Source organism: Xenopus tropicalis, chromosome 5 (assembly GCF_000004195.4).
Source record: "Xenopus tropicalis strain Nigerian chromosome 5, UCB_Xtro_10.0, whole genome shotgun sequence".
Classification (NCBI taxonomy): domain Eukaryota; kingdom Metazoa; phylum Chordata; class Amphibia; order Anura; family Pipidae; genus Xenopus; species Xenopus tropicalis.
In genome coordinates this window covers 152,765,879-152,790,706 of record NC_030681.2, presented here as the reverse complement: position 1 = coordinate 152,790,706, position 24,828 = coordinate 152,765,879, and the positions used below count along the sequence as shown (strand labels likewise).

The window sequence follows — 24,828 nt, the reverse complement described above, 5'->3', positions numbered from 1 at the left end:
AGAAGTTGTAGTAGAGCAGCATCTCAGGGGGGCAGAATGCAAAGGAAATACAGAGTTTTTATTATTCCGGGTGCATCTGTTGTGCACTACAAATCCCAGCATCCTTGGCAAGAAAAGCAGACTGTAAGCTGACTGGACAGCCAAGAACTATAATATATTATAACATATCTGTTAACAGTAGTTTTGGGTCTTACAACCAAGACATCTAGAACGTGAAGCCACAGGCTGGCAGGGGATTGTGGGATTAGAAACCCCCAGCACCCAGGAATCATGCTGGGTAACACTGATACACAGTCACTATATTATCCTACAGGGACGGCTACTGAGTTTTCTACATACTTCAGATCTACAGCTTTTGTTTTAAAGATGAGCCCCCCCCCCCCCGAGATGCACAGAGCCCCCCCCCCCCCCCGAGATGCACAGAGGCCCCCTGATTCTCCTATCAGAAGACAGCTCTGCAGCAAGTTGAAACCAATAGAGGACACAGCAGTTTGGGCAGTGCTCATGATTTATTGCTGTGTCATGCAAACTTCCCTGACAGCGAAGGGGTTAAATATTTGAAAGGGAGACACAGCTGTCAAGGTCCACTGGTTGGCAGTGAAAGCGTTAAAGGAAAAAAATTATAAAAAAAAATCCTACTAAGCCAATGGGCATAGCTGGAAGTTTCTAACAGTGCTGACCCAGTGTATTTACCCTTGGACTGCTGAGTCCCACTGTCACATGGCAACATGTGTTTAACCCTAACAGTATTTGTGTTCCCTGGGTGCCATTCCAGCAGGAACAGCCCACAGTCATGCATGCTGCCCTCCATCTGTTTTCTAGCGTCTAAACCCCCCCCATGCTTTTGTGACTATTCAAGTACAGTAGCAAACCTGCAGCCCCCACCTGTGGAACAAGTACAGTTTACAAGACCCCCCCCTATAATTAGTTCGTTCCTTCTCCGGTTGTGGGGTGCCAGAGGGGTGCCCATGTGTACAGCACTGTGTATACAATGCAGCGGAGAATATGGGGCACTGGGGAACTGCATGACCCCTAGAGTATATCCCCAAACCCTGAACTCATGGCTGCGCCAATGGGATTGCCCGGGCATGCCCACCTCTCCGTCTCCCCCCCTCCCCTTTGGTGCTGAAGAAGTTAAAATGCAAAGCGAGACTAAACTCCCATCCACACCCCCCTCTCCTCCTATTCTGTCATAAAAGGGGAGGGGGTTTGTGTGCACAACTAACCCCACCACGGGCTCCAAAACAGGGGTCTGCATCTACCAAAACACTACCACTCCCCCCTCCCTCAGTAGTACAAAAGCATTGCCCCGGGACAGCATGGAAAGAGTTAATAAGCGCCACACGTGGGACATCCTTGCACGCCCGGTGCGTGGTGCAATAGGGGTTACAGCTAATGCCAAGATTCGCCCCCCCCCCCCATCCCCTGCAGTTGGCCCCCCATCAGCGGTGCTGCAGGCAGAAGTAGAACTAAGTGGGCCCTACAGACATATATAGTGAAGCTGCAGTTAGGAGTCCACTGGGCCCCCCCCGTACAGCTCCGACATCTGAGTGCCCCCCCAGCTCATAACAAGTTAAAGATTGGGTCACAATAGTTGCAAGTGTATGTAGGGCAGCAAACAAGTGTTCCGCACTAATCTCACCCAAATTAACCTTCAAACTGGGCTTCCAGAAGCATCTAGCAGGCTTTCTCCCCACACGCCTCCCCAACTGGCCTTCAGGCGGGGGCCCCCCTAGAGGGACAAGCCCCACAGTTTGGGATCCGGTGCTTAACACTCTTGGGCCCCCATACCACTGGGTTTCTGTTACCCTGCCCACCCTCACTTCCACCCTCAGACGGGGGGGGGGGTACCCCAATAACCTGCTGCTTTCCCCCTCTTCACCCCAAACGTTTAACCCATACTTACAGACCACTTCAGGTCGTTATCTCCTCCCCCTTAACCCGTCCTGTGCCATATGGATCCGTAAAGCATGGCTCTGCAAATTCTCCGCCGGGCATCCGACTGGAATCCAAAAACACAGGGCAAAAAAGAAAAACCAAAAAACCCAATTAAAAAAAAAGGAAAAAACTGCAAACGACGAAAACGAAAAGGTAAAAACGTTGGCGGCCCAGGTCTGAGCGAAACAGCGACGTCTGCTAATCTGGAGGCTGCAAGATCAGCACAGCACCATAAACATGGCTCCACACTCCAATCCTTTCCCCCCCCTTTCCATACGTCCGCTCGCCCCCCTCCTGCACTCTCAATTCTCTCGCTCTAAAGAGACGCCGTGCACAAACAGTGCTCTGCAGCGGCCGCTTCCATTTGCACAGTCCATCCAGGCGGCTCTGCTCCCTGCACACTGATCACCAATAGGGACAGGCTGCTTTGTCATTGAGGCTGCCCCTGTCTCATCTCTTCCTTCTCTCAACGTTTGGCTTTTTTTTTTTTTCTCTCTCTCTCTCTAAGCCCTGCCCCGTTGCACTCTGGGTAAAAAAACAAAACAGGCAATACAGGTTCCTCCTCATAGTGTTTACAATTGCATCACTGAGCGCTGCAGCTCCGCCTTTTAAAGAGACGGCACCGCTGGTGGCAGAGAGAGAATCACGCGAGAAATGTTTGGCAAACAGAAAAAGAATAAATGCGCAAATGAATGAGCAAAAAACCGTAGCCGTGCAGGAGTTAAAGGGGAACTCCACCCCAAAGCTGTTTTGTATATAACGAAAGAAAATCGGATTCTTAAGGAACTTTCCAATATACGTTCATTACAGAACGTCAGTGGGTTTCGAAGTTATTCGTATGTATGTATGTATAACTTTATTTATAAAGCGCCACAAGGGTACGCAGCACTGTACAGTCTTACAAAATACAAAATTACACACAGGGGAGGACAAGTGTTATAAATAATAAATAAAAACAATAAATAAGTATAAATACACAGGGAATAAGTGCCATGTGGTATGAGACACAGTAGGAAGGAGGTCCCTGCCCCGTAGAGCTTACAATCTAAGTAATTTACTAATTTCTGTTCATCTGAAATAAATGTAGCAGCAGCAGTCCTATTCCCGGTCTGTATAGTAACTGGCTTCTGCTACATAGTTACATGATGAAACGATTAAATAAGTTTAACCAGTAGGGAAATGACCTACACCAGTAAGGCTCAACCTGACCATTCAGCTGTTGGTAAACTACAACTCCCAGCATACCCCCCTGCATTGTTCTCTTACTGAGCACAACACTGAGTTATCAATATTGTCGGGGGGGGTAACCTTCTTAAGATACTTAAAATAGGGTAATCTAATCACCCATGTGGCTACCAGCCAACTTTTTTTTAGCACTTACCATTTGGAAGCGGCAAATGGATGCAGAACTGTCAGCTCTTGAGCACAAGGGCCGGTGCTGTCATGCAGATGCACTGTGTACAATCTGTCAGGGAACAGCTGAGACATCCATCACAGCTAAGCCTGTAATTACACTTAACATCCATACCCCCTTAATGGAAGGTTCTATGGGGGCAGGGAACTCTCTGCTATAGTGTTTAGTAAATTAGTTCCCATGGTTATTCCGTACAAGTATAGGCTGCCACTACCTACACCGTCATTTCTGCAGAAATATAGCCTTTATTTCTTATACCAGCCTGAACCTCAAGCACCTACACACCGAGAGACAGATACCGGGTTATCTACCCATCATCTATACATTGATAAAAACTTTGTTGCATATAATTGTATTTTATACATGAGCTTGTATTCGTTCCATTCATTCTTACTTGCAATTTATTTGTTATTAAAATAACCGCATAATAAATAAACAGAAAAACTATAGCAATATTTCAGTCATGGCATCACCCATATAAACAGTAACATAAATAGATCAGATCCCTGCTATACAGTTCCAGGGGTACCCAGGGCACAAATAAACACTCGCCCCAAATCCCCCCCTAACTGGCCTTCAGGCTGGGCCCCCTTACCCCAATGTTTCTATATATTTGTAACCTTGTTATGGGCTAAGGGGGCCCAGCCTGAAGGCCAGTTAGGGGGGGATTTGGGGTGAGTGCTTATTTGTGCCCTGGGTACCCCTGGAACTATAGCAGGGTGACTGTTACCCCAATGTTTCTATATATTTGTAACCTTGTTATGGGCTAACAGTCACCCTGCTATAGTTCCAGGGGTACCCAGGGCACAAATAAGCACTCACCCCAAATCCCCCCCCTAACTGGCCTTCAGGCTGGGCCCCCTTAGCCCATAACAAGGTTACAGATATATAGAAACATTGGGGTAACAGTCACCCTGCTATAGTTCCAGGGGTACCCAGGGCACAAATAAGCACTCACCCCAAATCCCCCCTAACTGGCCTTCAGGCTGGGCCCCCTTAGCCCATAACAAGGTTACAGATATATAGAAACATTGGGGTAACAGTCACCCTGCTATAGTTCCAGGGGTACCCAGGGCACAAATAAGCACTCACCCCAAATCCCCCCCTAACTGGCCTTCAGGCTGGGCCCCCTTAGCCCATAACAAGGTTACAGATATATAGAAACATTGGGGTAACAGTCACCCTGCTATAGTTCCAGGGGTACCCAGGGCACAAATACGCACCCCAAATCCCCCCCTAACTGGCCTTCAGGCTGGGCCCCCTTAGCCCATAACAAGGTTACAGATATATAGAAACATTGGGGTAACAGTCACACTGCTATAGTTCCAGGGGCAGTAAATAAGCACCCTTGCTCTTACATCTGATATCCTTACTATTTACAGTAGGAGGTACAAGCTATCCTACTAGGTTGTTCCTACCTCTTACAGTCTCCCAGTCTACTACTCTCTTTCTGCAGAAATACTTTATTCACCTTTTTCCAAGAACATTCCCATTTCTTTATTTTGCTGATTTCTTTCATTCCTGCTTACCTTTATCCTTTAGTTTATGGAGTGGAGATTATACCTGACAGGTGAGGGCCCCGCCCCTCGGGCACTATACATAGCGATCGTCGGCATACACACCGTAGCAATGTATACACAACACTCAGAACAAACAGTTACGTTGATATAAATGCTGCAGGGCAAATCAGGGTTGGCCACTGTTTAGGGATCTGTTTACTGCACATATAGGCCCCAGTTATCAGATGGAGCCAAAGAATTATGGGAAAGGGCTTCCTCCATGTTTAGTTGCTAGGACATTTTCCTTTAGAGATATGCAAAGCAATCACAGTCGATGGTTGGTCAGTTTCCCCTCTCGTTACTGAGGGCTGGAGTCCATTGAACGGTGATTTTTGTAGCACTTCATTGTGGTGCAAAATACCATTAAAGGGGTGGTTCACCTTTATAGAATGGGCAGTTCTAAGCAACTTTTTAATTGGTCTTCATTATTTATTATTTATAGTTTTTTTAAGAATTTGCTTTCTTATAACTCTTTGCAGCTTTCAAATGGGGGTCACTAGTGATGTGCGGGCACGTATGTTCCTTGGGCGGGTTTGGACCTAACTGCCCCACTTCCGCCTACAGGAGTGGCAATTTATATACGTGCGCCTGCCTTGCCCCGCCCCCTCTGTGACATCAGAGATGGTCGGGTGCGGGTATATAAATAGCCACAGAGTAGTGGGCCGGGTCCAGCACAGGTTGGGAAAGGCAGGTTAGAGTCAGATTTTTGTCGACCCACACGTAACTAGGGGTCACTGACCCCGGCAGCAGCCGAATCAACTGTTGCTTTGTGAAAGTACAGTTTAATTGTTATTGCCACTTTTTAGCACTTAGGTCTATTATTTTCTATTCAAACTACACTCTGATTGCTAAGTCAGTTTGGATCCTGTAAGTCATTGTGGCCTCTGAGCCAAAAAGTTTGCCCACCCCTGGCCTAGACCCATGGTATGAAAGAGTCATTCTCATTTGGCTCAGCATGTGGGGAACCAAAGAGATCCATCTGTTTGGCCAGACAGTCACATGGTGTATGACAGACTAGCACATGACTCCTATGTAGGCATACATGGCCAGGTCTGGGCCCAATTTGGCCACTCACTGCTGGCCCAAATCAGATTGATCAGCCATAACAGCCTACTGAGTCCTTCAGGATAAGGACCTCACCAATGCGCAATGTGCTCCTTGTCCAATGGGATTCTCCTTTGTACAGGTTGTTACCCAACCAAGAGGCTTCACTGCTCCAAGGAAGTAGTATCGCAGTTTCTCCTTATTAGCCATTTTATCCTAGTACTGACCCACTGCAGAATAGCTTCCCCCTCACTCTGAGACCCTGCAAGCCATAACTATATTTTTAATTTATAGCTACTCAACGCCCCCCCAAACATTATTATTTATGAAAATGGCTTTTAATGCCCCACAAACAGAGCAAAATCTACATGGAAATCGCCAGGAAAGTGATACCGGCAGCTTCCCGGGAAGTACCTGAACATTTCGATATCACTTTAATACTGTTGCACAATGTTTCCCTAAGTCTTGTGACTTATAGGTGCCATGTTCAAAGGTTACTGCTCAGTCATGCCAAGGCAGAACTCTGCCATGTAACATGCCATGTAGTATATGGCTCAGGGGCACAGTGGTAATAATCCCACTACCCAATCACCATTAAGGTTACTTTATGTTCCTAGTAGGGTGTAGCTAGTTGCATTTGTAACGAGTTAATTTATGTTGAAGCTGCAGTCATGTTTCAATAATTAACTTTATTTGCTACTACACCACTGGCACTGAAACGGCTACGTCTGGGACACGGCCTATAGAGGCTAGGAAACCCCTGGAATGGTCAGCCTGCCGTAGGAATAGCCGAGGGTCTGAAAATAAAGCTAATTAATAATAACAACACCACATTCTACATATAGGCTTCTCTCTGAAAACAATTCACTAGAACAGAAATTCATTAGAACAGAAATTAAAGGGGAAGTAAAAGTAATGAGCTTACCAAACGTATCGTACAAAACACCCAAATGCTGCTTTAAAGTCTTAGAGAAGTCCTCCCCTAAGTTCATCATTCCTGCCCACCATCTTGGATTCATGGCCATCTCTAAAAATCTTGCGTTGCCGTTCCCCACAGTGTATCCGTTTGTATAAATCTCCTTTCTTGCCAGTGTCGTGTTTTAATGGCAAGACAAACCCTCAGAAGTGGCAGTAACTGACTCGACCAGAATATATCTGGGGGGGAAACTGCGACTCTTTATGTTTAAACTGCTTTATGACATTCTAATTATAGTGCTGCTAATTATGGAAAAACCCCAAGTTTCTGGAGGATAAATGTGATATATTCTTCCTCCCACAAACTATTAACTATAATTGAATTAAGGGAAAGTAACATTAAGGCTCTTTGTTCTGATTAACATTCTGCCCAGGCCGAAATTCACAGGAAAAATAACAACTGTTATACAGGGCAGAAAAATGTGTTGGACTGGGTCTCTTAGGGCAGATAACCGTGTTGGACCGGGTCTCTTAGGGCAGATAACCGTGTTGGACCGGGTCTCTTAGGGCAGATAACTGTGTCGGACCGGCTCTCCTAGGGCAGATAACCGTGTCGGACCGGGCCTCCTAGGGCAGATAACCGTGTCGGACTGGGCCTCCTAGGGCAGATCACTGTGTCGGACCGGGCCTCCTAGGGCAGATCACTGTGTCGGACCGGGCCTCCTAGGGCAGATCACTGTGTCGGACCGGGCCTCCTAGGGCAGATCACTGTGTCGGACCGGGCCTCCTAGGGCAGATCACTGTGTCGGACCGGGCCTCCTAGGGCAGATCACTGTGTCGGACCGGGCCTCCTAGGGCAGATCACTGTGTCGGACCGGGCCTCCTAGGGCAGATCACTGTGTCGGACCGGGCCTCCTAGGGCAGATCACTGTGTCGGACCGGGCCTCCTAGGGCAGATCACTGTGTCGGACCGGGCCTCCTAGGGCAGATCACTGTGTCGGACCGGGCCTCCTAGGGCAGATCACTGTGTCGGACCGGGCCTCCTAGGGCAGATCACTGTGTCGGACCGGGCCTTCTAGGGGAGATCACTGTGTTGGACCGGGTCTTCTAGGGGAGATCACTGTGTTGGACCGGGTCTTCTAGGGGAGATCACTGTGTTGGACCGGGCCTTCTAGGGGAGATCACTGTGTTGGACCGGGCCTTCTAGGGGAGATCACTGTGTTGGACCGGGTCTTCTAGGGCTGATCACTGTGTTGGACCGGGTCTCCTAGGGCTGATCACTGTGTTGGACCGGGTCTCCTAGGGCAGATCACTGCGTCAGACTGGGTCTCCTAGGGCCCACTAGAGTCTATGAAATTTTGTAGGTGCTATATAGGCCTGGGGTTGAAATGAGACAGGGCTGAAGGTAATGGTCCAAGACTGGGGCACATAGGGAAGGTATTCTACTACTCTGGCAGACCAATCCAACATGGAGTAAGTATATAGTGCCCATTGGGTCCACCAAGGTTTAAACTCTGCTGGTACATATTGTCCATGGCACAGTTTGTGTTACAGGGAGAAGGAACCAAACTGACATTTTGCCCCATTGGCACCCTACTACTGTGCACCCTACTGTGCACCTTACTTTGCACCCTACTATGCAGAACTCAATGTCACAGCCTAAGCATTTGGCCTATTAACCAGTGAAATAAATAAACGAGCAGCGCTGAGTGCTTTAAGTGCTGCACAATCTCGTTACAGTAATAATCCAATAATAACTCACTATCACACGCCTAATGGCACGGGCACAAATTTCATTATGGAATTGTTTGAATGTAGGCCATCTCCTTGGGTTTGGGCTCGGTGCTTCATAATGTTCCATCCGGAAGGATTTCTTAAATATAAATGAGATCAGGGATGGCTAATTGGGTTGCGAGGGAACCGGAGTCAGGGCTGCAGAACGGCCGACTACTGCTACCCCGAGTAGTCAGAACCAGCAGTGAAGAGAATAGTAAGGAACTAGGGGTGGGTTTGTATTGGGAGGAAGGTAAATCATTAGATGCTGAGAGTAGAAGTTCAGCAAAGGCTTGCCAGTATTCAGTACGAGGTTATATATATATACATATATCTATCTATTGCAATGGCAGGGCTGAATACATGGCCTCTACTCGGAGGAACACGCTCGCTGCCCCAGGTCATTGGCGCGGTGGGAATGGCCGCCATCGTAGGGCTGCCGTGCATCCTGCACCACAGGTGTGGCTCACTCCCTCGCAGCTATTGTTACGGAGTATTTATAGGCAAGTTATGTCACAGGCAGCAATGAAACCAGGTCACTAGAGAGGAGGAAACCATCAGGCAGCAGCAAAGTTATTAAAGCTACATACACACAGTGCAAAATATGCCATTTATTATTGTAAAGGGAAACCCCCAGAATGAATACGTAACCAACAGACAGTTTATATTATGTTAAGTGGCCTATTAAAGATTCTTCCCAAACTGGAATATATATATCAGTAAATATTGCCCTTTTATATCCTTTCCCTTGAGCCGCCATTTAGTGATGGGCTGTGTGCTCCCTCAGAGATCAGCTGACAGGAAGTGATGCAGCTCTAACTGTAACAGGAAGTAGTGTGGGAGCAAAAGGCAGAACTCTGCCCATTCATTGGCTGATGGGGCCTAGCATGTATGTGTGCCTTGGCTTGTTTGTGTGCACTGTGACTCCTATGATCCCAGGGGGCGGCCCTTAGTACATAAAATGGCAGTTTCCTATTTAGGATTACCCAATGGCACATACTGCTAAACAAGTATATTTATATGAAAATGGTTTATTTAGATGAAGCCGGGTTTTACATGTGAGCTGTATGTGTAATATTTTGTTATAGAGACAGACAATGTTTGGGGGTTATAGTTTTCCTTTAAATCCAAAAGTTTCCTAGCAATTCATTTATATGCAAAACTACATGGCTGCACAGAAGCCAGTGAAGTCTGCATCATGCATGTGATAAAACGCCTACTTGGGAATTTGGTAAGTGCCCCCCCAATTCTTCAGTGCTGACTGAGACTCCTGTAACTTTATTCAGGTCACTGATTGCAGAAACGCTGATAAGGTGCATGGCTGACCTGAAACCAGTGCAGTCGGCAGAATGTGTCTAAATTAATTGCTAATTTGCCATGCAGGATTTATGGATTTAATAGATGTCCAGGTTTTAAAGGGGGGGGGGGGTTACTTTAGGATTAAGTAAATTAACCCAGTCGCTGACCCCTGTGAGCAGCCAGAATATTTATTCCTAACTCAAACAGAACAGGCCTAAACGGCTATACCTCCCATTAATCATTAACTCAATCCACATTCCCAAGTACTGTACCCTCTGTCCTGTATTTCTACCCAATCTCTTACTTCTACTCTATTTGTCCTTCCTTTGCTATAGAGCTATTTCTTACTTCTTACAAGAAATATTTGTTTCTTGCTATGGTTTCTTATCTCAAACACTACAGTAATGAGCCCTTTTTAGGGATCACAGTATGTGACAGAATGGTCAGCTATAAAATAGCTAGAATCTCAGCCATAAAGCAGGGCAGGACTGCTGCTTACAATGGGGGGGTCAGATAGGATCTGTGCCACTGTGACAGAATGCTCTGTTATACAGATAGCTAGAATCTCAGCCATAAAGCAGGGCAGGACTGCTGCTTACAATGGGGGGGATCAGATAGGATCTGTGCCACTGTGACAGAATGCTCTGTTATACAGATAGCTAGAATCTCAGCCATAAAGCAGGGCAGGACTGCTGCTTACAATGGGGGGGATCAGATAGGATCTGTGCCACTGTGACAGAATGCTCTGTTATACAGATAGCTAGAATCTCAGCCATAAAGCAGGGCAGGACTGCTGCTTACAATGGGGGGGATCAGATAGGATCTGTGCCACTGTGACAGAATGCTCTGTTATACAGATAGCTAGAATCTCAGCCATAAAGCAGGGCAGGACTGCTGCTTACAATGGGGGGGATCAGATAGGATCTGTGCCACTGTGACAGAATGCTCTGTTATACAGATAGCTAGAATCTCAGCCATAAAGCAGGGCAGGACTGCTGCTTACAATGGGGGGATCAGATAGGATCTGTGCCACTGTGACAGAATGCTCTGTTATACAGATAGCTAGAATCTCAGCCATAAAGCAGGGCAGGACTGCTGCTTACAATGGGGGGATCAGATAGGATCTGTGCCACTGTGACAGAATGCTCTGTTATACAGATAGCTAGAATCTCAGCCATAAAGCAGGGCAGGACTGCTGCTTACAATGGGGGGATCAGATAGGATCTGAGCCACTGTGACAGAATGCTCTGTTATACAGATAGCTAGAATCTCAGCCATAAAGCAGGGCAGGACTGCTGCTTACAATGGGGGGGGATCAGATAGGATCTGTGCCACTGTGACAGAATGCTCTGTTATACAGATAGCTAGAATCTCAGCCATAAAGCAGGGCAGGACTGCTGCTTACAATGGGGGGGGATCAGATAGGATCTGTGCCACTGTGACAGAATGCTCTGTTATACAGATAGCTAGAATCTCAGCCATAAAGCAGGGCAGGACTGCTGCTTACAATGGGGGGGATCAGATAGGATCTGTGCCACTGTGACAGAATGCTCTGTTATACAGATAGCTAGAATCTCAGCCATAAAGCAGGGCAGGACTGCTGCTTACAATGGGGGGGATCAGATAGGATCTGTGCCACTGTGACAGAATGCTCTGTTATACAGATAGCTAGAATCTCAGCCATAAAGCAGGGCAGGACTGCTGCTTACAATGGGGGGGGATCAGATAGGATCTGTGCCACTGTGACAGAATGCTCTGTTATACAGATAGCTAGAATCTCAGCCATAAAGCAGGGCAGGACTGCTGCTTACAATGGGGGGATTAGATAGGATCTGTGCCACTGTGACAGAATGCTCTGTTATACAGATAGCTAGAATCTCAGCCATAAAGCAGGGCAGGACTGCTGCTTACAATGGGGGGATCAGATAGGATCTGTGCCACTGGGCAGGTCCCAGCGAGCACACAAACACACTTTCATGGTTTCCTTTCTGTTAGTGTAATCAGGTATATGTGGCAGGTCTGACGGTGTTTATTACACAAGTATATTCTGATAATAGTGCCCCTATCAGATATCAGATGAGGAATGTTACATACTTTCCATTGTGCATTTACATTGGGCAATCTTCCAATAATGAATAGATTCATACTGAAAGAGAATCCATGTTTATAGGTCTTGGTCCTGCAGAGTAGCACATAGGCCTTGGGATGCCGAATAGATATTAGTGACCTCATTTACAAACTGCAAAGAGTTGAAAGAGGAAGGCAAATAATTCAAAAACTAAATAAAAAAAAGACCAAATGAAAAGTTGCTACGAAATTGGTCTTATTCATCAACTTTCGAATCCATGTTTGTTTTTCTAACTCAAATAAGCTTGGAAATCGCTTATTATTTATTATTATTATTAACATTTATTTACAAAGCGCCAACATATCCCGCAGCGCTGAAGAAACCAGTTATCCAAAAAGCTCTGAAATTAACATTTTAATTAAGAAAACCAATTCCATGATTTTGATTGATTTCCTTTTTCTTTCTGTAATATTTAGAAATGGACTGTACCTGATGGTAACTAAGCCACGTTGATAGAAATAATAATCAGTGTGTGTATGTGGGAGACGCTGTGAGCAGTCGGCAAAAGCCTTGGATATCGGGCGTCTCATCGATCGGCAGGAAGGGAAATTTTGACTGGGCACTTTTTGAAGGTGCCAGAACATCAGCAAACAGATCGGGATAGAATTATTTTGTTTCTACCTTCGAATCTGACGATTTCGCTTTTAAGGTGCCCATACACGTTAAGATCTGCTCACTTGGCGAGGTTGCCAAGCAAGCGGATCTTCTCCCGATATCCCCACCTACGGGTGGGCGATATCGGGAAAATCCAGGCTAATTCAATCATTTGGCCCTGGGGCCAAACGACTGAATTAGTACGCTGGTAATAGGCGCAGTCGGTTCGGGGACCGCATCAACACGCCAATGCGGTCCCCGATCCGACTAAATTTTTTAACCTGCCCGATCGATATCTGGTCGATTTCAGGCCAGATATTGATTGGGCAGGCCCGTCGTTTGTGCCCCTATGTGGGCTGATAAGCTGCCGAATTGGTCTAAAGGTGCCCATACACGGGCTGATTCTAGCTGCCGATATGGGTCCCTTAGACTCAGCAGCTAATCGGCCCGTGTATCGGCACTCCCGACGGGCCTGCCAGACCGATATCAGGCCTGAAATCCGGCAGATATCGATCGGGCAGGTTAAAAAATCTAGTCGGATCAGGGACCGCATCGGCTCGTTGATGCGGTTCCCGAACCCACTGTGCCTATACCCGTCGTTATAATTCGAACGTTTGGCCCCAGGGCCAAATGATTGAATTAGCCTGGATTTTCCCGATATCGCCCACCCGTAGGTGGGGATATTGGGAGAAGATCCGCTCGCTTGGCGACATCAGCAAGCGAGCGGATCTGAAGGTGTTTGGCCACCTTAAGGGACCGATATCAGCAGCTACAATCGGCCCGTGTATGGCCAACTTTAATGTAAGTAGAATGGACAAATGATCTTTCCTGCGCCCAATGGTTGCGGGAAAGGAATTATAACACATTTGGTCACCTTTTAAAATGAAATATATAAATGTCAGTATTGCTCAGAATACGGAATACCTTTATTTATCTTCTGTGTCCCCTGTCTGAGTATGAGGAGGAATAAGTCAAGGTTATAACTCTCAGGAGGGGTAATTTCTAGGAAAATAAAGCAGGCGGGGTATTGTCCTAGATTGGGCTATGGAGTCGGCCTGTTGAACAAGTGTCGCTCCTGTGCCCCCATCTTATCAAAGGAGCAGATAGAAATCTCTTGAATTCTAATGGAAAGGTCGCCGGCCCGGTGTGTTCTCACATAGGGAACAATGGGGACCTTAATCCGGCGCTCGCTGTTATTGCTGCTTCACAGGGAAAAGCAAAGTTTACATGAAAGGCAAAGATTAGAATATTTACTCTGAAATTAAGGCCGGCGTTTGATGCCGGGACAGAATGTACTCAAGCTTTGGCCATAGGGGAAACACTCAGGCTGTTATTGGCTGCACAAGTGGCGGATTGGCCAAACGATGATTGTGTCTCATATGTGTCTTGTTACTGACCCCATATTGGTTTAGTAGCCACACCAGTGTTGCCCATGTGATGCTGATTTATATTTAATTATATTAATTCTGTTTAGGATATAGTACAGCCTTCCCCTATAGGTAGAATCGGATATGTCCCCGTGGCACTCACTATACAGGTATATATAGAATTTCTGATGAATTATACTCATCACCCACACACACTGCAGTGCGGATTTCTCAAGGGCCAAGCAAACAAGTGGAGAAATGGCATTATAGAGACTGCAGATAAAGGCGACTCTCTCCCTATGAGACCAGAGCCTGACCGGCACCGAATCTGGGCCCCCTTACCTGCCGTTGGGCTAACATTCCCAGCAGTCTCCGGCCAAAGGACTATAAATAAATCTGTCTACGCTCAAGGTGCTGAGTTGAGAAACGTGAGGCTTCAAGCAGAACTATATTTGCAAGTGAATCCCTAAATGGAGAGAATTTGGGTGCCCCGGGGCTGGGGGAGAAGGTGCCTTTTGCTGCACATTCAGAGGAGGCCGGAGACACATGGGAAGGAAATGAAATAACAGGTGATTGTGGTGTCGCCCTGCTGACCCAGACACGTCAAACCCGTGGCCCTTCCCACTGATATTCCAACCACTAAACAGAAGGAATCCCAGGAACACCAACACATATTGCTGAATGCACTTACATACTGTTGGAACTCTGAGCAATCACCCAGGCTTCAGTCAATGGTGGCAAGCAAAATGTCCAGTTTAGAAAATTGGGGTGTAATTTTGGGCATTTTGTGGCAACAGGCTTGAAGTTGCCTCTCATAGACTCGTGATTATTACCTGGACCCATAACCCTAAGGCTAGTGCCACTGGGGGGTGGAATCAGCCCCTCCGCTGGCACTCAGAACCGCTGTGTTGGGACGGTTACCGCAAAGAAACGTGAGAGTTTGGGTTTCAGAGCCGATATCAGTCAGGTGCCTGCGCCCAAGCCAAATCAGCCCAATGTGGCATCAGCCCAAAAGAGGCCCCATTAGAAGGGGGTAAGATCAGTAAGTGTTAATATACACAGGTCAATATATATATATTTGTATAATCAATCCCTTAGCCCCTGAATGTCGAAGGCCCCCCCCCATAGCCCCTGAATGCCGAAGGCCCCTTAGTTAGTGTAGATTCATGGCTTGGTAAACAGCTAAATAGCCATGTAGGGTGTGGATTTAATATGGGTATAAATGACATGGGAATGAGTCGGGTTATGTACTGTAGGGATTCCAAAATTGAATTAAATAATTTAGGAAACTTTACTAATTGACATTTTATTTCTATTTCTTCCCTATGTTTCTTCAGTCTGACATAAAAATAATATGCTGTGCAGTTGCTAAGTATTTTTATTTGGGCTGTAGGTAGTTGGGAACCCTCATCCGTTAGGGGGGACCCTCACACGTTGGGGGATATAACTTGAATACAGGGCTAGCTCCACTTTTGTCAATTCTCCCCCCATTGTCTAGCCTGTCACTGAAACCACAGCCTGGTTGCTCAGTTCAGCGTCCCTAACTACCAGATTATCATTTAAATCCCAAATAAATGAAAAGCATTAACTTTTATGCAATGAAAGTATGCAGAGCAGGGCTGTCCAACTGTGGGGCCCATGGGTCGGGTGTGGCCCTATAGAGGATTTTCATGGCCCCCAGACTGCTCAAAGACCCCATAGAATTCACTGTATAATGTTGTTATATGGGAAATAATCCAGCCAGTAAATATAAGTTGGACGGCACTGATGTAGATCACAACAAACAAGGCAATAACATCCCTATCCCTATCTCAGCAGTGACTCGGGGCGGGCCAGGGATTGTTTTGAAAGGCAAGTGGAGCCTTTATGGCTGCTTACTAACAGTTTGCTCAGTAATCATGAAGCAAACACCTTCTACAAGGAGAGCGATACAGAAATTAAGTCTCCCTGATTAGTCAGTCCTTTATGAGCAATTGTGTAACCAAGTGCTTTATGGCCCAATTGAGATAACATCCTTGTGATCACCCCTGACCTTTGCATGGGTGGGGGCCACTCGCTTCAAAAGGAGCATCTAATAGCCCACTTAAAGGGCCAATAAATACTCTCTGTACAGGCTATGGGCACACTTAGGGGGCTGTTCCTGCTGAATTGTGCTTAGTACAGGGGAATCCCTATGTGCCATAGTTTTATGGTATCTCTCTGTACAGGCTATGAGCAAACTTAGGGGGCTGTTCCTGCTGAATTGTGCTTAGTACAGGGGAATCCCTATGTGCCATAGTTTTATGGTATGAGCAAACTTAGGGGGCTGTTCCTGCGGAATTGTGCTTAGTACAGGGGAATCCCTATGTGCCATAGTTTTATGGTATCTCTGCACAGGCTATGGGGTTAGCAGTATAAGGAGAATATCTGTTAGAGTATCTCTCACCTTATCCATCAGATCGTAGCCCTAGGGAATGCACATAGTTGTGGTTCATTATACACACGCAAACACACAAAGAAAATGATTAATTGGGATTAACATAGCAGGTATTTATTTGCTGGCATGAGTTCTTTGCTTTATTGCGGGGCAGTATCAGCGCCGGTGCCGGCAGTACTGGCATCGCTTATCTGTTGCCCAAACAAACCCCATACCGGGGAAGCTTTATATTTATTGTGTTCAAGAGAAACTATAAAAAGTCCCACAGACGTATTGGGAAATACTAATGGGTATGAAAAAGCCCCCCGTATGAGTACACGGCAGTCGCCTGACTGGCACCCGTATGGGTACACGGCAGTCACCTGACAGCCCCCCGTATGGGTACATGGCAGTCACTTGACTGGCGCCTGTATGGGTACACTGCAGTCGCCTGACTGGTGCCCGTATGGGTACACGGCAGTTGCCTGACAGCCCCCCGTATGGGTACACGGCAGTCGCCTGACAGCCCCCCGTATGGGTACACGGCAGTCGCCTGACAGCCCCCCGTATGGGTACACGGCAGTCGCCTGACAGCCCCCCCGTATGGGTACACGGCAGTCGCCTGACAGCCCCCCCGTATGGGTACACGGCAGTCGCCTGACAGCCCCCCCGTATGGGTACACGGCAGTCGCCTGACAGCCCCCCCGTATGGGTACACGGCAGTCGCCTGACAGCCCCCCCGTATGGGTACACGGCAGTCGCCTGACAGCCCCCCCGTATGGGTACACGGCAGTCACCTGACTGGCACCCATATGACGCCACTTCCGAAATGGAATCAATGTGCAAGAGTTGATGATGGGCATTTAGTCTTGACAGAGTGAGGTGCCATCTGAATCCCTGCCATTATTGTGCCATTATGAGTCATTTAACATTTAATTGATACCCTAGCTCTGTGTATTTAAAGGGCCACGGTACCCCAACATTTTCCAGCAGAATTGTCAGTTCTATGATGTCCCACTGCCCAGCGTACATACAGTGCCATTTATGGCCAGCCATGAGGGGCCTACAGCTAGTACCTTTGTAAGGGGCCCCACAAATCATTCGACATGGTTTGACTCAAGGGCGTTTTTGGCCCCTGGGCCACTCAAGGTGGCTCCTTCACATTCCCATCAGTCCCTGCCCCAGTGAGCTTACAATCTAAGGTCCCTATCACATTCCCATCAGTCCCTGCCCCAGTGAGCTTACAATCTAAGGTCCCTACCCCATTCCCATCAGCCCCTGCCCCAGTGGAGCTTACAATCTATGGTCCCTATCACATTCCCATCAGCCCCTGCCCCAGTGGAGCTTACAATCTATGGTCCCTATCACATTCCCATCAGTCCCTGCCCCAGTGGAGCTTACAATCTATGGTCCCTATCCCATTCCCATCAGTCCCTGCCCCAGTGGAGCTTACAATCTATGGTCTCTATCACATTCCCATCAGCCCCTGCCCCAGTGGAGCTTACAATCTATGGTCCCTATCACATTCCCATCAGTCCCTGCCCCAGTGAGCTTACAATCTAAGGTTCCTATCACATTCCCATCAGTCCCTGCCCCAGTGGAGCTTACAATCTATGGTCCCTATCACATTCCCATCAGTCCCGGCAATATCAGGGGGAGTTATCCCATAAGGCACGTGTGTGGGAATACCGCGAGTGCCCCGGGGGAGAGCCGACACCCAGGAGGCAGATCTGTCCAAGCTGAAGTGGGCGGCAGGTGGAAGGGCCTAATGTAAATAGAAAGCTCTTGGCTCTTTCCATCAGTGTTTCCAAGAACACATTCCGGGGGCCGGGAGAGACAGCTGCCCCTTAGCCACACTCAGGGCTTCAGCCTGGACCTCCAGCACGGACAGGGACCCCACCAGGTGCAAATGTGTTTGTGTGGGATCTATGCAGCGGAAATGGGCCTTGCATTCCCCTACAGTCCCTGCCTACTGGCACTGCTATTGCACATATACTGTAGGGTTAGCAGTTATAGCCTCCCTTTCTCCACTACTGGTTCTGACTCTTTAAACAATGTAGCTGAATTCAGCTCTTCTCCAGTCATGATAGGTCTGATAATCAGCTTCAGCAGTCAGAACCGCCAGTGCAGAGAGTAGCAAGGAACTGGGAGAAGCCATTACATTTGCAAATTCCTTTAGAACCAGTGAAATAATGTAATGAATGTAAAGTTGAAATTTGCCTACCATTATACTTCATTATTTTATGAAAAATTTTACTTTTGGGTTGATATCCCCTTTAAAAAAAAACAGCCTGTTCAGTAGTTGAATGACGAGGATAGGTGGCTGAAATGAAAGCAAAAGTTAAGTACTGCAAGTGTGAGATTTATTGGCAAAAGGGACTAAGTAATAAAATGGGTAACTAAATAAAGCTTAACCTAAAGTCATCAGGAACAGACTGTGGCTCACGTACTGCAGCAACCATGGCTGACCTGAGCCTGAGTCATGCAGGAGTTTTGTGATTCAGCCTGCAGCCTTGTGCCTGTATATGGGCACAGAACCCCTCAGTGACTGCTAATATCCTTATCATTTACAGTAGGGGGTACATTATCCCTTATAATACATGAGTGATACTCAGAGTTCCCTGTATAACTCGGCCTTCAGCCTTGTGCCTTTATATGGGCACAGAACCCCTCAGTGACTGCTAATATCCTTATCATTTACAGTAGGGGGTACAGTATCCCTTATAATACAGGAGTGATACTCAGAGTTCCCTGTATAACTCAGCCTGCAGCCTTGTGCCTTTATATGGGCACAGAACCCCTCAGTGACTGCTAATATCCTTATCATTTACAGTAGGGGGTACATTATCCCTTATAATACATGAGTGATACTCAGAGTTCCCTGTATAACTCAGCCTGCACCCTTGTGCCTTTATATGGGCACAGAACCCCTCAGTGACTGCTAATATCCTTATCATTTACAGTAGGGGGTACATTATCCCTTAATGGAATAGGAAGCTGCTGCAGCTTATTCCGAGGGCAGGAAATGGTTTACCAAATGGCTGTAACTCAGGCAGAGACAGCTGGGAAGTGGCATTTCCCAAATAGCTTTGATTCGCTCCTTCGCTAACGCTTTGGCCACTGCGTCAGAAACCGCAGCATCACAAAGGCAAAGTTGTCCCATACAGGAAGTGACCGCTATATTTAGAATACGCTGACGCAGCTCAATTCTGCATTAGTCACTATAACGTTTTGCTTATTATTATTCTCATATACCTTGTGCCTGAGCTGCCGCCGCGAGATGGGTCTCCGATTTCCTAGAAATAAGGCACAGATGAAACAACACATTGCAACTGCCCTTTCCATTGCCACGAGATTGTTTGTGTGATAGGGAGCTGCTTGCACAATAACTCTGCAAATTACATTTATTCATGTATTTGACTAAATCTACCCATTATTGACTATTTCAACAAGTATTTGCTAAGGAATTTTTCTGCTGCTTTGCTAAGCTTATTTATCTTAATCACTTTGCTTATTTATTCTGTTAATGGCTCAAAATACTACAGTAATGAGTAATATAATAAGGTTTAGATAGGATCTGTGCCACTGTGACAGAATGCTCTGTTATACAGATAGCTAGAATCTCAGCCATAAAGCAGGGCAGGACTGCTGCTTACAATGGGGGGATCAGATAGGATCTGTGCCACTGTGACAGAATGCTCTGTTATACAGATAGCTAGAATCTCAGCCATAAAGCAGGGCAGGACTGCTGCTTACAATGGGGGGATCAGATAGGATCTGTGCCACTGTGACAGAATGCTCTGTTATACAGATAGCTAGAATCTCAGCCATAAAGCAGGGCAGGACTGCTGCTTACAATGGGGGGGATCAGATAGGATCTGTGCCACTGTGACAGAATGCTCTGTTATACAGATAGCTAGAATCTCAGCCATAAAGCAGGGCAGGACTGCTGCTTACAATGGGGGGATCAGATAGGATCTGTGCCACTGTGACAGAATGCTCTGTTATACAGATAGCTAGAATCTCAGCCATAAAGCAGGGCAGGACTGCTGCTTACAATGGGGGGATCAGATAGGATCTGTGCCACTGTGACAGAATGCTCTGTTATACAGATAGCTAGAATCTCAGCCATAAAGCAGGGCAGGACTGCTGCTTACAATGGGGGATCAGATAGGATCTGTGCCACTGTGACAGAATGCTCTGTTATACAGATAGCTAGAATCTCAGCCATAAAGCAGGGCAGGACTGCTGCTTACAATGGGGGATCAGATAGGATCTGTGCCACTGTGACAGAATGCTCTGTTATACAGATAGCTAGAATCTCAGCCATAAAGCAGGGCAGGACTGATCAGATAGGATCTTTGCTTCTATTGGCTGCCAATATAAATCGTTCCTTAATTACAAACCGGATTCCAAATAAGTTGGGACACTAAACAAATTGTGAATAAAAACTGAACGCAATGATGTGGAGGTGCCAACTTCTAATATTTTATTCAGAATAGAACATAAATCACGGAACAAAAGTTTATACTGAGAAAATGTAACATTTTAAGGGAAAAATATGTTGATTCAGAATTTCATGGTGTCAACAAATCCCAAAAAAGTTGGGACAAGTAGCAATAAGAGGCTGGAAAAAGTAAATTTGAGCATAACGAAGAGCTGGAAGAGCAAATAACACTAATTAGGTCAATTGGCAAATTCTGAATCAACATATTTTTCCCTTAAAATGTTACATTTTCTCAGTTTAAACTTTTGTTCCGTGATTTATGTTCTATTCTGAATAAAATACTAGAAGTTGGCACCTCCACATCATTGCGTTCAGTTTTTATTCACAATTTGTTTAGTGTCCCAACTTTTTTGGAATCCGGGTTGTATAATATAATGAGAGATTCCTTGCAATGTTTTTTGTTATCTTCCTGGGTTATTATGAATTTGGCCCTGTTATGTTCCAATTGGCCACGTTTTTGGATGTCACAAGACCACAGCACCAAGGCTAAACAGTGCCCCAAACTCTTGGTACATAACTGGGATTTTTATGCCATAGAAGTTCTACAGAAGATTACAAGGAGGGTTGAGGCCAGCCAGCTTTAGTCAATGGTAGCAGCGACAAAACTTAAACCTGAGTCAGTAGAATTAATGTAGAACATTTTGAGGGACGGCAGCAGGAGTAAAATAACGATCAGCAGCTCGAAGGTCTACTGCATGTGGTTTCAGTTAGAATTTGTTGTCTTATTCATATTTGCTATTTTCATCTTATTTCTCCTTTTTGGAGTCTGCGTAATTGTCGGTGGAGTGAATCTGGTACTGGTTCCCTATACCAACCTCCATAATGTCCTCTGATTGGTTCTTTAGACTCAATGGCATGTTCTGATTGACTCCATCCATCTGGTCCTTGGTCATCATCCTCTCTTCCCTCGTAGCATTATTGTCTTCTCCAGTAAATATTATTCTGTCCAAAATAAGCAAACTTATATGTAGACATTTGTCTAATGTAGTGGAAATTTCTTACTTCCCACTTTGTTTTCCTTAATGTCCATGATCTTCTCAAGTCTTTGCTGACAGCAACGCTCCTGCTCTATAATTACCCTAAAAATTCCATCAACTGGAAAGTTCTACCTCATTCTAAGAGATGTGTCATCTGAACACCTTTGCTTGGTCGTTCCGCCTGCTTCCACCAATCATTAGTCTGGAGCATGATTTTCTCCTAGATCCGCAGATGTTAAAGATTATCCATGGAGGAAATAGCTGTCAGTGACTTCTATACATAGTAACATAGACATTCTCTGACTACTCCAACACATCAAGTTGGTTATCCTGTTGCCTGAAGGTTTTGTCTTTTCGTCTGTAGTCTTCTCACTTGGTCTTTTAACGTTCCTTCCATTGGTCGCTGGGTCTTCTTCATTTCCACCAGTGACTGAGGAGAGTCATTGGTGCCTTGGAGGGAGCTGATGTTTCTTCCACTGCCTTGACACATCTTCCAGTTGGGCATCTCTACGTTGAGCGTATAGGTTCAGTAAGTAAGGGGATAGCATTCAGCTTTTCCACCATAGGACTAGTCTTTTCCTCCATTTATTTAGTCTTCGCTGTGGCTTCTTGTCCTGAGTGGAAATTGCTAATTGGTACAGTGAGATTCTCAGATACACCTAGTTGCCCAAAGCCATTCCGTAATATGTGGACATGTGGTCAATGAAGCACATATTGACTTCATTTTGCTATTTCTTGGCTTTTCCATCATTCAGATTATGTGCAAGTTGGAGTGATACCACCCCCCCCCCCCCCCCCCACCCCCAGCAGCCGATCAGCAGAACAATGGGAAGGGAGCAAGAGAGCAGCTCCCAGTAGGTATCAGAATAGCACTCAATAGTAAGAAATCCAAGTCCGGCTTGGGACTCCTCCAGTTACATGGGAGTAGGAGAAACAATAGGTTAGCTGAAAGCAGCTCTAATGTGTAGCGCTGGCTGAAAGCTCAGACTCAGGCACACTTTACTGCTGCGCTGCAAGTTGGAGTGATATCCCCCCCCCTCCCCCCCAGCAGCCGATCAGCAGAACAATGGGAAGGGAGCAAGATAGCAGCTCCCAGTAGGTATCAGAATAGCACTCAATAGTAAGAAATCCAAGTCCGGCTTGGGACTCCTCCAGTTACATGGGAGTAGGAGAAACAATAGGTTAGCTGAAAGCAGCTCTAATGTGTAGCGCTGGCTGAAAGCTCAGACTCAGGCACACTTTACTGCTGCGCTGCAAGTTGGAGTGATATCCCAGGGGCATTTTCTAAATTCCCAACAGCCCCAAGTCGGGGTTCATATTAACCGATTCTAGAGACAATGGATATTAGAGGGAGGGGTTTATAACACATTAGCGGTACCTATTAGTGCGCCTGAGTGAGCAACACTAGCACGGGGCCCATCCCCTAACCGCTCATTATTCCCATACTGGGGGCTAATTATACATTAGTTCTGCACAAACTCGGTGAAACACTTATTTTACTTGTGTCCTAATAGGAAGAGAGAATCTTAAAAGGGAAAGTATATCTAATGTATAATCAGGGTTTATGGTGTGTATATTGGTACAGCCGCCTGTGCGCACCCAGCATTCCTTCCCCCTATAGCGGGGGCCACCATATTGTAAATATATTTTTTAAAAATATATTTATAGGCAACTTTTTCATTTGCTGTAGATAACCAGGAAAGGCAGAATGGGAAACAATACGCTTTATTTAATTAGCAGCTCGTGAGCGACGCTTTCCATTCACTGCCACATTGTGTCTAAGATAAAAAGATTGTTTCCTGCGCGGGTCGGGTCCTTGATCAAGGTCACTGGCATTTACTCACAGACCGGGCCGGTGTCACAAGAACAACGATTGCACCTTTCCAGAATCGGTCACATGATCAACAGGAAATGGACTTTCAAAGGGAAAACGTTGCAAGATAAGGAAGTAGAACTATATCTCCCGCACTTCCTGGGCAGCCCATATACACTATTTATATTTTGTGTTTTATTATTACAGAGAAAAGGGAATCATTTAACCATTAAATAAACCCAATAGGGCTGTTCTGCCCCCAATAAGGGGTAATTATATCTTAGTTGGGATCAAGTACAGGTACTGTTTTATTATTACAGAGAAAAGGGAATCATTTAACCATGAAATAAACCCAATAGGGCTGTTCTGCCCCCAATAAGGGGTAATTATATCTTAGTTGGGATCAAGTACAGGTACTGTTTTATTATTACAGAGAAAAGGGAATCATTTAACCATTAAATAAACCCAATAGGGCTGTTCTGCCCCAATAAGGGGTAATTATATCTTAGTTGGGATCAAGTACAGGTACTGTTTTATTATTACAGAGAAAAGGGAATCATTTAACCATGAAATAAACCCAATAGGGCTGTTCTGCCCCAATAAGGGGTAATTATATCTTAGTTGGGATCAAGTACAGGTACTGTTTTATTATTACAGAGAAAAGGGAATCATTTAACCATGAAATAAACCCAATAGGGCTGTTCTGCCCCAATAAGGGGTAATTATATCTTAGTTGGGATCAAGTACAGGTACTGTGTTATTATTACAGAGAAAAGGGAATCATTTAACCATTAAATTAACCCAATAGGACTGTTCTGCCCCCAATAAGGGGTAATTATATCTTAGTTGGGATCAAGTACAGGTACCGTTTTGTTATTACAGAGAAAAGGGAATCATTTAACCATGAAATAAACCCAATAGGGCTGTTCTGCCCCAATAAGGGGTAATTATATCTTAGTTGGGATCAAGTACAGGTACTGTTTTATTATTACAGAGAAAAGGGAATCATTTAACCATTAAATTAACCCAATAGGACTGTTCTGCCCCCAATAAGGGGTAATTATATCTTAGTTGGGATCAAGTACAGGTACTGTTTTATTATTAC

At 45.9% G+C, this 24,828-nt stretch overlaps 1 protein-coding gene and 1 long non-coding RNA gene across 11 annotated transcripts in view; one reads left to right on the top strand and one right to left on the bottom strand.

Moving 5' to 3' along the window:
• ncoa1 (nuclear receptor coactivator 1) overlaps positions 1-24,828 on the bottom strand; it is a 237,102-nt gene that overhangs the window by 133,387 nt on the left and 78,887 nt on the right. For 4 of the 10 annotated variants that reach the window (XM_031901464.1, XM_031901469.1, XM_031901467.1 and 1 more), the window contains exon 1: positions 1,907-2,433. The gene's annotated coding sequence lies outside the window, so the exon portion shown is untranslated. 10 annotated transcript variants of the gene reach the window in all.
• Positions 1-24,828, top strand: part of LOC108644836 — a 63,706-nt gene that overhangs the window by 7,575 nt on the left and 31,303 nt on the right. The window lies entirely within an intron of this gene.